General features: G+C 40.9%; 1 protein-coding gene across 1 annotated transcript in view; it reads left to right on the top strand.

Annotated features, from left to right (window-relative positions):
- The window catches only part of SH3GL2 (SH3 domain containing GRB2 like 2, endophilin A1), a 230754-nt gene that overhangs the window by 719 nt on the left and 217859 nt on the right, over positions 1–12176 (top strand). The gene's annotated exons all lie outside the window — the stretch shown is intronic.

Raw genomic sequence — 12176 nt, 5'->3', positions numbered from 1 at the left:
CTTCCTCTGTGGTCAGAACCCTCCTTCCCCGCCGCCTGCAGGCTCCAGAGGAACAGAAGGCTGGGGGCTTCCTTTAGAGACTCGCATACAGTAACTTTTCCCTGGAGAACTCGGTCGTCAAACTCCTTTGAGGCCAGAGCATGACCGCAGTCTGCGGGTCTTAAATATTTCCCTTCAGCAACCAAACTGTTGAAGACTTAAAATCATCATGTATTTTAAATCGTTTTTAATGAACGATTGACATCTTGAATGTGCCCATTTTTCTTTATGGGGTTAATAGGCTGTGACTGTAATAAAACTAATTAATTTAGATTCTAATAATTAAAATCATTGGACTCGAAGAATTTTACGTAGGGACAATTAAGCGAATACTTATGCTGTGACCTATTTCTTACATAATGTGTGTGATTACAAATTTTTTATCCTTCCGAAACAGGTTCAAATTTACGGGATCTTTAGCTAAAGATTTTGATGACTTACCTCGAAATGTTTTTCATAATTTAGTGTTAAATAACTTTTCATAGGTTAGCCTTAATTCATGAGCTTTCTCATAATTTCTCGGAAGTAGTGAGGTTTTTCCTGGGCTACCACAGTGGCGGCCCTGTTATGAACCACATCCAGAAAAGGTGAGGATTGTGTTTTACAGAACCTTGGTTAACTTAGGGTGACAGATGTAGCGTGAAATTCACATCGTGTATGTGTCTCCACGCATGTGCATCATCTTCATCACATAGACTTGTCTTTATAAAATCAATTATACCTGTCAACTTAGGAAATAAGGAAAAGTAAGACTATTTCTTTAAAAATGTTTCTTAATGTAATTATTTTTGCTTTTCTATTACAATTGGAGTTATCTGTGACCTCTCTGCCAGACATGTTTATGAAAGTAAGTGTTTTGTTTGTCGATGTAGTTTGGAAGGCTTCTAATAACTTTATACTGCAAGTTCTTTCGGGTTTACAGAACCAGGCATATGTGCTGCCCAGGAATTCTCTGGCAGGACTTCTTCGATATTACCTTTTTGATTGCTCAACTGGTCACTTCTCTATAGCATATCTCAACAACCCTGCGTTTACCAACACGACATCTTTTTTCCACTTTGATTCCAAAGATTTCTTTTGCAAAGCTTAGTGCCCTCAAAGGCAATTAAAAGTCTTGGCTTTGGAGTGGGAAAGGCTAAGGTTTGAATCCTGCCTCTGCTGCCTCTGACCTTGAGAGAGTATTTAACTTCTGAATCTGTCCTTGCTAAAGTGATAATTTCCATTTCTCAGGGTTGAGGTGAAGAGAAACGAGTGTGTAGAACACACGTAAAAAGTGTTCAATAAATGATAGTTGTTGACATTAAGGATATTTTTATTAGTATAAAATACTACCGCTTATGCTATGAAGAAGTTACCCAAGCTAGACTTTTTAGTTTTTCCAACTTAAAAATTAGTTAGAGGGCTCCATTTCAGCTAAATCTTGAAATTCTATGTAGCTCTAAAGTGTAGAAAAAATAGTTTGAACTGTGTTAGGAAAGAAATTAAAAGGCTAGAGAAGGTCAGCGTGTGATGCGATATGGTTACTATTTATCACACCGAATCCAAATGCAGAATCACTGCGTCATTGTCTTCCTTTTACTGAAAAGCCTTTTATTTGAAAGGTGAAGCAGCACGTGGTCTCTTACCCATAATTCAGTGTAGCACACTCTTAGAAAGTCTAAGGTACAGGTTACTGTTCTGTGCATATGTATGTTTAGGAGAGTATGTAATACCTGTGTTAATGTTTGCATGTGAAAAAAAAATTACAGAAATAGTCCTGTCCTACTTTTGTAGCCATTTTTTTTCCATGCAGGTCCGTGAACCTGATGCTATCTACAGAGAAGCTTTAGACCTACAATTACTTCCTTTTGAGAACTGATGTGCTGCATAATATAGCCTGGGTTTGTTTGTTTATTTATTTGAGGCAGAGTTTCGCTCCTGTCGCCCAGGCTGGAGTGCAGTGGTGCGATCTCAGGGTACTGCAACCTCTGTCTCCTGTGTTCAGGCAATTCTCTTGCCTCAGCCTCCCGAGTAGCTGGGATTATAGGCATCTGTCATAACACCCATCTAATTTTTGTATTTTTAGTAGAGACAAGGTTTAGCCATGTTAACCAGGCTGGTCTTGAACTCCTGACCTCAGGTGATCTGCCCACCTCGATTACAGGCTGAGCCACCGCACCTAGCCCGTAGCCTGCGTTTTTAAGTGGAAGGAGTCTGTTCAGGCAAACGTTTCTTTCTATGGAGTTGAACTTTTTTGCTTGTGTTAGTAAGGGATGATATTTATGTTAATAAAAATATATTGTTTGTAGTTGGAATTTCTGATTAAATGTGTTACAACTGTTGTCTTATATTAGAATTGATTATTTCTACCTTGTTGCTGACAGTTATTTTCAATATATTTACAATTTGGAGGTAAAAAATGCTTTTGCCAAGTAAAGTTTATTAGAGGAGAAAATCCTTTCTGCATGAAAATATATAAAGATACCAAAAATTGATCATGATATTTTCGTATACTTCATTACTTAATTGCTCATAAAGATTATTGTTTTTTACTGTAAAAAAGGGCAAATGATCTTGTGTTGCTCTTTTAGTGAGTTTTATTCATATTGAGATTTCATTTTACAAAAGTCATGTCAATTTTTTTTCGCTTCCTTTAGACTGGCAGCAACTTAGTTAAAAATAGCTGTTTCCAGTGAACATGAAGCTCCTACAAAATCTGTACTTTTAAAAATTCACTCTATCGTGCATATGATGTGTACACATTTGGCTTTATAATAACATCTAAAAGTCTATTATAAAGTAAAATATATTAGGTCATTTTATGATTTTGCTGGAGCTGCTGTAACAAAGTACTACAAACTGAGTGGTTTCAACAACAGAAATGTATTGTTTCCCACTCCTTGAGATAAGCACACTTGAAGTCTGAGACCAAAGTGCCAGTAGGGCCATGAGCCTTCTGAAGTATGAGACAGGATCTATTCCAGGCTGCTATCTTAGCTCTTGTGCTTCGTTGGGAATCTTTGGGCTTCCTTGGCTTGTAGATACATCACCTTGGTCTCTGCCTTCATGTTCACATGACATTCTCCCTGTGTGTCTCAGTGTCCAAATTTCCCCATTTTGTAAGGACCTCAATCATATAGGATTGGGCAAGACCATCCCACTCCAGTATGAGTTTATCTTAAATAATTACATCTGCATCGCCCAGCCGGGTGTGATGGTTTACGCCTGTAATCCCAGCACTTTGGGAGGCTGAGGCAGGTGGATCACGAGGTCAGGAGATTGAGACCATGCTGGCTAACACGGTGAAACCCCATCTCTACTAAAAATACAAAAAATTAGCCAGGTGCGGTGGCGGGAGCCTGTAGTCCCAGCTACTTGGGAGGCTGAGGCTGGAGAGTGGCGTGAACCTGGAGGGCAGAGCTTGCAGTGAGCTGAGATCAAGCCACTGCACTCCAGCCTGGGCAACAGAGTGAGACTCCCTCTCAAAAAAAAAAAAAAAAGAAAAAAGAAAAAATTACATCTGCAATGCCCCTATTTCCAAATAAGGTTGTATTCTGAGCTATTGTAATTAGGACTTTAGTATGAATTTTGGGAGGAGCACAGTTCAATCCATAAGTCATTATTTGCATAAAAGTATTAACCACACTATTCTATATTTGATTCAACATCTGAGAGGACAATTCAGCCTGTAAATAACATATAACTTTCTATTGCATCAAAAAGATATACTTTCTTCTTTTTTAATGAGTTGGTTAGTATACTGCTGAGGTCTGATTGTGTCCCCCTAAAATATATGTGTTGAAGCTTGACTGCCAATGTGACAGTATTAAGAAATGGGGCCTTTAGGAGGTGACTAAGTCATGAGAGCACTCGTGATTCAGTCATGAATGGGATTAGTGCTCTCTTAAAAGAGGTTGAAGGGGTCACCCTGTCCCCTTCCACCGTGTGAAGGTTTAGCAACAAGGCACCATCTTTGAAGCAGAGGGTGGGCGCACACCAGGCACAGATCTGCTAGTGCCTTCATCTTGGACTCCTAGCCTCCCAAACTGTGAGAAACAAATTTATGTTATTTATAAATTACCCCGTCTAAGGTATTTTGTTAGTAGCCTGAACAGACTAAGACAGAAATATACCTATAATAAACTGTGTTTTCTGATTTTTTTAAATGATAAAATTAATTTGGGTAGTCTGGGTTTTATGATACAGTCTGGTATGTGCTTATTTTTCACACTCAGATTCCATAACTGGGAAAATTTCGTTACGTTTGTGTTCTATGTCTTTTTGTTTTACCTAATTTCCTCATTCAGAATGCTGTATTTTATATAGATGCTTTGCTCAGGAGACCATTACATAAATCTTTTCATGCATTTGTTGATTTGGTGAAATGTTAAACTTGCTAAGGTATTGGATTAAATATCTAATTAGTTATGATGTTATGTCAGTGAGGTTTTCAGTTTTTTAATTGCCTCTAATCAGTCAACTCTCTGCTGCCTTTAAAATCTTGGCTGTGGCTTGTTGCTTGACCCAGGATTTCTACACTGGTACCGTTTCAGATTCTTAGCCAGTAGTCTCTAATAGGCTGCAAGGGGCCTATATATTTTATAAAATTGTAAGTCACATTTTATACATGCATTTTTCTGAGGGAGAATGTCCTTAGCCTATCGCCATTTTCTTAAATAAATTCATAATTGCTGCCCCTCCCTCCCCTCAAAAAGTAAAAATACAGTGGGCCGTGGTGGCTCACTCCTATAATCCCAACACTTTGGGAGGCCAAGGCGGGCAGATCACTTGAGGTCAGGAGTTCAAAACCGGCTTGGCCAGTGCAGTGAAACCTTATCTCTAATAAAAATACAAAAAGATTAGCTGGGCGTGGTGGCAGATGCCTGTAATCCCAGTTACCCAGGAGGCTGAGGCAGGAGAATCGCCTAAACCCAGGAGGCGGAGATTGCAGTGAGCCAAGATGGTGCCACTGCACTCCAGCCTGGGCAATAGAGTGAGACTCCATCTCAAAAATAAATAAATAAATAAATTCATTATGTCATCAGGAGAAAGTGAGTGTTTCTTACAATACCATCACTCCAGTTCTCTTACTGGGCTTTAGGATGCCTGATTAAAATGCAGCCTTCTCTGCATTAATTTTAGCAGCAATCAAATATAAAAACCTTTCCAGAGGTGTCAGGATTGAATGAGATAATGCTTGTGAGAGTGCCGTGCTTGCATAATAAGGATCACTTGAACCATGTAAAACAAAATGCTGATGAGCTTGAAGTCATTGATACGATGATACACTGGCACATGGGCCTGTGGGGTATATGAAGAGAAAGTGGTGACTGAAAATGATTTCCCTTTAGACTGAGAGTCGTCTTAATTGAAGGTTGTGTTGTTGAAACAGTTGTATTTTTGCAGGCTTTTTTCCCGTAGTGATTCTTTAGTGTTTTAAATTGAGTTTATGTGAATTTTGGTTTCAGTCTACTTGGAAAATGTTAAAGTAGCCTGCAAATTAATTAGAAGTGCCCTAAAAAATGGCAAGACTTGGTTGGGGCAAATGGTGACTGTTTTGAGACAGATGTCATGGTGGAAGGGAGAGGTTTAATATTCAGTGGAGGGGAGCTGAAGCTTGCAGAGCAAATTCCATTCTGCCAAGCCTCTTGTGCTGCATACAGAGTCTCGGGGCGTCAAGCAACCCGAGGGCTTTCTTCAGAGAAGTAGCTTAAGGCAGTGGAGAGAGAAGGGCAGCACACACTGACAAATGAATAATGAGAATTAGGTGAGGAGATGGAGTTTAAGAACGCTTCAAACTTTAAGGTGGGTTCCTGGTGGGCCTTTCTAGGGATGAGCAATTCTTCTGAATTTAAGGCCAGATAGGGGAGACGCTAAGTGGGTAAGAAATCAGTGGATTTTTTGGCCTCCTTTTTCCTCTTTTGTTCTTTTACTCCTTTGTCCTGTATTCTTTTAGGTAATCGTCAGTGAGGTGTAGCCGCAAGAGGGGACACAGGAGAGGCTCAAGAAAACAGAGTTTATTATACTCACAGGTCTTAGAATGACAGTATCACTGTATAGGAGGATAGGAGGGGGACACATGTTGGGTGGAGGTAACAGCTCTGAGAGCAGGATCAGCTAAGCAGGTGGGAAACAGGTGGGAGCAGAGAGAGCAAGGACTGTGGGCCAGTGCCTTTACTAGTGGTCTCGGTGCAGTTCACAGGAAAAGGTGGGAGGGGATTTCACTGTTGCATTTTGGTGCATTTGGTGCATTTGCATTGGTGCATTGGTAGGTCGTGGTCAAAAGAAGACAGAGAGGTGAACTTGTGGTACGGGCCAACCTTATCAAACTTGTGCACCTGGTTACCTGGGTAGGGTGTTCACAGTTAGTGTATGTGGGAATGAATGTTGAGACAGCAGGAGACAAACTATGAAGTTTTGAACCTTTGTAATACAACCCTTCTCAGTGTTTTTGGTTTAGAATTTCTTTGTTTCCATAATCACTTAAGGAGCCCAAAAGCTTAAGAATGATGCACATGGTATCTGATGGATAATAAAGACTAAAAAGAGAGCTATAACTATACTTACTAAAATGCCATGATTGTGAGACCCTGCCAAATCTTTTGCGTTCTACCAGCAAAATATTTTCATGCTGTACTAAATCATTAGCTGATGACAAATGCTTCAGGAAATAACTTCACTATTTATGAAGGTTTTACATTTAGTACAACTTCTAAATGCCAAATATGATGTTGTAGTTGCTCTACCCTAATCTCCTTCCCCCATCCCCTGGGTCAAATTGTGTGTAGTAGGGATGACTATGGAGAAGCTGTCTGTAATACTTGTGAAGAACCCACAGCTCCACGGAGGTTTGCTTGGGTACTTAGGACACTGAAGGACCTCTGGGCAGTGTTTTCTGGATCCTTTTGAATTATGATATATACAGAAATTAGAAATATCTTTTTTATAATTCAAACTAACCTTTCCCCATAGATATTAATGGAAACAATTTTATAATGCTGAGAAATATCTCAATATCAAGGTATGTATTAGTCTGTTCTCATGCTGCTAATAAAGACATACCAGAGACTGGGTAATTTATAAAGGAAAGAGGTTTAATTGACTCACAGTTCTGCATGGCTGGGGAGGTCTCAGGAAACTTACAGTCGTGGTGGAATGGGGATCAAAAATGGCCTTCACATGACGGCAGCACGGAGAAGTACAGAGCGAAGTGGGGGAAAAGCCCCTTATAAAACCTTCAGATCTCGTGAGAATTCACTCACTATCATGAGGACAGTGTGGAGGTAACCACCTCCCATGATTCAGTTACCTCCCACCAGGTCCCTCCCATGACACATGGGGATTATGGGAACTACAGTTCAAGATGAGATTTGGTTGGGGACGCAGGCAAACCGTACCACGGAGTAACACTTGAAAGAAACATAAAGCAGATAGTCAGCCTATGCTTTTAAATGTACAGGAAATCGGCTGGGTGTGCTGGCTCGTGCCTGCAATCCCAGCACTTTGGGAGGCTGAGGCAGGCAGGTCACTTGAGGAGTGACCTCAAGTGTCACATGGCTTGGCCAACATGGCAAAACCTCGTCTCTACTAAAAAAACAAAAATTAGCCAGGCGTGGTGGTGCGCATCTGTAATCCTAGCCACTCAGAAGGCTGAGGCAGGAGAATGGCTTGTGCCTGAGAGGTGGAGGCTACAGTGAGCCAGGATCATGCCATTGCACTCCAGCCTGGGCAACAGAGCGAGACTGTCTCAAACAAAACAAAACAAAACAAAAAAACTAAAACAAAACAAAAAAACAGGAAATAATGTCCACAGTGAGCGATCCCAGTGAGGAAAGGAGAGAAGGGGAGTCAGGACAGTTATTGTCCGTAATAGTGATGGCATCCTGCAGGGGGCATCGTGAAATCCCCTGCCTGCCAGTAGAGGAAGTTCCTTGGTTTTACAATCTGGCTCTGCAATCTGGGAATAACTCTTTTGTTCTTTCTTATATATATTTGGCCAGGTCTAAGGAGGGTGAGAAGAAATGTGCCCTCTTTGGGAACGGCATAACTTTTTCAGTCAACTTCCTGTTTATTTAAATTTGGGGACTGTTTTACAGTCACAGGCTTTTAACTACCCATGGTTGATTTGAGTAATGAAATTTCTTCAGAAACTTACTAGGCTTCTGGCCAAGTGCTGTAGCTCATGCCTGTAATCCCAGCACTTTGCGAGGCTGAGGTGGGGAGATCACTTGAGGCCAGGGGTTCAAGACCAGCCTGGCCATCATAGTGAAGCCCCTTCTCTACTGAAACTACAAAAATTAGCCAGGCATGGTGGCCTATGCCTGTAGTCCCAGCTACTCAGGAGGCTGAGGCATGAGAATTGTTTGAACCTGGGAGGCAAAAGTTGCAGTGAGCCAGATGGCACCACTGCACTCCAGCCTGAGCAATAGAGTGAGTCACTGTCTCAAAAAAACAAAAAGCAAAAAACAGAAAAACTTCAACTTAATAGGCTTCTGATCTGTTTTCTTCTTGTCAGTTTCATTTGCCAATTTCGAAGATGGAAATTCTTTTTTCGACCTAATTGTCAACCAGTAGACTTGGTTGTGTTACTCCGAACTTAGCAACAGGGCCTGATACTTTGGCTTAGCCAAGAAGTCTTAATGGTACTTTGTTGCTCAAAGTCTTTTTCATTTATGTTTCCTGTTATTTGCTTCAGGGACTCAGGATGACCCTGGATGGGTTCTGCCATCTGTAACACATGGTTTTCAAGGTTGCCAAAGGGAAAGAGTATGTTTGAACAAGCATGGGACATATCCATAAGCCAGGCCTGGAAGAGGAATATGGTAGACAGAATGCTATGAATGTCGGTGACCCTTGCTGTTGTGTACTCTCCTCCTCCCCTTTGAGTGTGGGTACAATGTTCAATTTGAAAAGATGTTATTCCGGAGATTTTAACTTTGTAAGACAAAAGGGAGATTATATGATTGGACTTAATCTAATCTCATGAGCCCTTTAAAAGCAGGCTATTTTCTCTGGCTGGTAGCAGAAGGAAAAATCAGACAGACTGGAAGTATGAGCAGGACTGGACATGCTGTTGTTGCTTTAAAGAGGGAGGGGCCATGTGAGTAGTAATGCAGTAGCCTCTAGGAGCAGAGATCAGCTCTTGAATGATAACCACCTAGGCAAATAAGGACCTTAGACCCACAGCCTTAAAGAACTGGACTCTGCCAAGAATCTGAGGGGAAGGGAATTCTTCCCCCCAGCTTCCAGATAAGAGCCTAGTCTAGCCAACACCTTGATTTTGGCCTTGTGAGGCCCTAAACAGGGAGCTCAGTTAAGCAGGCCCAGACTTCTAATTTATAGAATTGTAAGATAATAAATGGGTATTGTTTTAAGCTGCTAAATTTGTGGTAATTTGTTATACAACAGCTGAAAACGAAGAGAAGGAATAGTTCCTTCTGTTTATGTTTGGTTGGCTGGAACTTGTAACATGGCCCCTCTGTGGGCCTTGTTAAGAAAAGGACGAGGGCAAGTGTAGCCTAGCTATGTGCCCAGGATGTAAAAGTGGGTTTTTGGTTAAAAAGCTAGCAGTTTTGTCATTACTATGCCTATAATTAATTGTGTGTCTGTATATTAATCTATTTGTGAGGTTGTAAGTGTATGTATATGTGCATATGTACCTACACAACATACATATGCATGTATGAATTTTAAGTCTAGTTTACTGAATAAGTCTTTTCTTAATACATAAGGCTCAATATGTTCCATGTGCCTTTTGAAACAACGTTTCACTCTGTCACCCAGACTGGAGTGTAATGGCGGGATCACATCTCACTGCAACCTCAATTCCCTGGGCCCAAGCAATCCTCCCACCTCCGCCTCCGGAGACATGTGCCTCTATGCCTGGCCCGTATGCCTTTTCAATATATTTTATATTTTATAGATTTTTTCCTACAGTGCCTGGGCTTTTTGATATTTAGGTGTTTCTCTTTGATGAGGCACAAGTTTATTTCTGTGGCCCCTGATCAGTTTTTTGTTTTGTTTTGTTTTTTTAGTGGATCAGTTTTAAACAGTGGCACTGTTCAGTACTTGCTGAGCAGTACCTTAGCTTGGTGGGCTGGTGGAACAGTGACAACTTCACTAACCTTGGAATAGGGGCACTACAGATCTGCAAAGAAGTTTCTGAATTCTTAGTCTCTGACAGTGTGGCAGGGATTTCAGTGAGAGTAGAGGAGTTGACTGTTAACCCTGCATCTGTTTTTGTGCTTGGGGAAGGCTGACACCAACACAGACAGTTAAATGCTCTTACCTAGTACAGGCACATCAGATGGCTACATGGTGCTTTGAAGTGGTTCATTATGTTGTTGAGGATTGCAGATTTGTGTAACACACTTGAAGTGTGTTGTGGTGTAAGCAGCAGGGGTGAGGGTGGTCGTGGGCCCTGTAGCATGTGGGCCATTGTCTGTGATGTGTTAACCTCATGCTCTTTGATGTGATTCATGGATCCTTAGCCCTGAATGGTTTTCTAGGTACATGTGGTAGACGATGCCAGACACAATTTGGAAGGTATGAGGTCTGGTACCTTGAGATATATTTTAGGGACTTGGTGTCTGTTGAACAGCTTGGCCAGGGAGAGAATAGTGAGGCCTGATTTTGTATTGGAGTGGTAAGTAACCTGAAGGAGAGGTGTCCTGTAGAAATTGATTACAGGGTGGACACACCTCTCACCTCTGTTGTCATTTTCTGCATATGCTGCTCACTGAGGTGACCCTAATGTGCTTCTTTCTGTTGAGTTAATGTTGTGTACAGTGGCTTGATGGTTGAATTTATACAATTCATTATTTTACTGCTTAAGTGGCTGCATCTGGGCAAGAAGGACCTACAAACCCTTTGCTGTGGCCATCGCACATTATCATCGTGTAATTCACTGGATAAAGGAAGTGTTTTCTGGAGGTGTTCGTCAGTACTGTAGTTAAGAGGTTACTGATTAATATTAGTAGCCTGTTGTTCAGAGATCTCCTACTTCTTATGATGAACCTTGCATTTAAGTTCTGTCTCCTGTTTCACTTTTTAATTAAGTTTAACAAACAGTGAAATTATTGTCCCTTGTTCTCTTTTCCATTCATCTCATCCATTATGCTCTATGTATTTTGGGCCATTTGAAGCTCATAAATATAAAATCTTTGGATTTTTCACCCTTTGGTCATCGTATTCACCTTAAACCCAGTCCAGATTTTCCAGAGATATTTATAGTGCTCATCATCCCTGTGTTCTAGACATGGAAAGCTCCTTTTTCCCAGCTCCGAGAAAAGCTAGAACGTCGTTCTTTACGTAACTTAAATTGTTCAGAAGATATTTTTGTGATCATTAAGATGCATTTAGTTCATTTTTGCTTTATTTTGTTTTTGAGACAGGGTCTCACTCTGTCGCAGTGGCGTAATCACGAATCACAGCAGCCTCGTCCTCCCAGGCTCAATCCTCCCTCCTCAGCCTTCCAGGTAACTGGGACTATAGGCCCACATCACTACTCCTGGCTAATTTTTTTGTATTTTTTGTAGAGACAGGGTCTTGCTACATTGCCAAGGCTGGTCTTGCACTCCTACTCAAGTGATATGCATTCCTTGGCCTCCCAAAGTGCTGGGATTACAGGCGTGAGCCACTGTGACTGGCTAACATTTAATTCACTTTTTACAAGCTCTTTCAGCTACTTTCTTTGTCTGAAGACATACACATTTAAAGCATTTTGATACATTTTCACCAAAAAAAGTCACCTTACATAAAAGGACATATCTTAAACAGAAAGCTTATCATAAAATCTCTATATCAATTGTTTTCCTAAATTGATGACTGTTACCTCTTCTCCTTTTATGAAGCAGTGAGTTATACTGATACTTTATGATGTGTATTGGCTTGCCCTTTATAATATCTAAATTACCTAAATTCTTAGTGTTGTCACCCCTCCAGTGACTGCCAAAAAAGGTCAACAGGTCAGAGGTAAATTAGCATTTATGCAGGAATGGGGTTTGCAACCTGGCTAGCAGTCAGAGATTGCACCACTCGAGAAGGGCAAGGGGGCTATTTATAAGAACTTATTTAGATTATGTAAGTTGCTTGTCACGTTATTTCATTGGTGTATTAAACAGAGAAGTCTTTGATCAGTAGTAGAAGGGTACATTTGC

This window comes from Piliocolobus tephrosceles, chromosome 14 (assembly GCF_002776525.5).
Source record: "Piliocolobus tephrosceles isolate RC106 chromosome 14, ASM277652v3, whole genome shotgun sequence".
Lineage (NCBI taxonomy): Eukaryota > Metazoa > Chordata > Mammalia > Primates > Cercopithecidae > Piliocolobus > Piliocolobus tephrosceles.
This window is presented reverse-complemented; position numbering and strand designations above follow the sequence as displayed.